Genomic DNA, 1,506 nt, shown 5'->3' with positions numbered 1-1,506 from the left:
CCGAACAGGCCTTTACCAAAAGGAATGATTCAAAGGTTGCCATCCCACATCGTCACGAGTTTGGTAACCAATCATGTATTAATGCTGGGATGAAATGCACAATCGGACAACCTCCTACATTCTGTAATGTTTTCAAAAATATGAAATGGATATGTAAATGAAGTGCTTATTCTTATGAGTGCAACAAAGGCAATTACTCTGTGATGCTAGCTATTGTTGAACCTCAAGTTGTGAGTCTGATAGCGAGATAGACTCTAAACAGCCACTCATATTTTATCAACAACAGCTAAGTTATGTAATATAAAAGCGAATTCACACTAGACTGTCTCATCATGTCACATTAACTTCAGATTGTATTCACACTGGATATCACATCAGGTCACATCAGTTTGCTTAGCCCAAAACCAAATGATGAAAGTGGGGTTACTATTATTATTATTATTATTATTGATTATCCATTTTATTATATACAATGACATGGGATTTATCACGTGTTGATACAGAAAAAATATAAATGCATCTTCTGTAATAGCGTCTGTGAACATATCTTAAAATCAAACAAATTAAAGTTTACATGTTGTAACTTTCTTTTACAAAATGAAAGAGAAAACATTATGATTACGTTGAATGAATGTCTGAACTGTGGTATGAGTACTGAACTCGAATTGTCGTGTTGCTTGTTGTAAGTGCAAGTGGTGTGCTTACTCTGTGTTATTGTTAGCAAAACTTCACGAATCGATTGAGCAGTGCAACTCCCAATACCAATAAATAAATACAGTCACTGCAAAATAGATTCAGCCCTGTAGGAACTGAATCATCTGGCCCTGTTCAAAACTGACAACTTTGGTCCCTGTGCACATAACAAATAAATTGAATTGTCTTACCTCTAAAGCAGCAATGGAGTAACGGGATATATTCTGGTCTCTCACAAAAATATGAATAGCTCAGCAATGTGCAATACTGGCCATAATACTTTAAATGCACATGAAATTCATTTGGCTGATAAATGAGAACATTTAAGAAAATTCAACTTCTTTAAAAAATATGTGATCTGGACTGGGAGGTGGTGAATTACTAACTCTCAGGTTTCTTTTAGAAAAAATATATTCCAAGTTAAGTTTGGCTTTTCAAAAACATCTGACAATTGAAGTTACATTACTCACAAATGATTCACAAACAGTGAGATTTAAACAGCAAGTATTATTTAACTTCATTGATCAAACAGAAATGCAAATCACCAAATTACACATAGCTCTGTTAACAAATCTTAAAAGCATTACAAAAATGGAATATCTAACTAGTCTTTTTCTCAAAGTCGTTTTCATACACTCCGGGGTTACTCAACAATTATAAATTATCTGCCAACTCATCTATACTAACGTGCTGGCAAAAATGGAAATCATAATTATTTAAATCTTCACCTTATTAGCATGAAGACTTCTGCTTCGATATTCAACAATATTGACATACCTAAATTAATCTAACTCTTGGTGACGTCACAGAGCA

The sequence above is a fragment of the Schistocerca piceifrons genome, chromosome 5 (genome assembly GCF_021461385.2).
Source record: "Schistocerca piceifrons isolate TAMUIC-IGC-003096 chromosome 5, iqSchPice1.1, whole genome shotgun sequence".
NCBI classification, from domain to species: Eukaryota; Metazoa; Arthropoda; class Insecta; order Orthoptera; family Acrididae; genus Schistocerca; species Schistocerca piceifrons.
The sequence above is the reverse complement of the archived record's forward strand: the minus strand, read 5'-3'. Positions refer to the sequence as shown.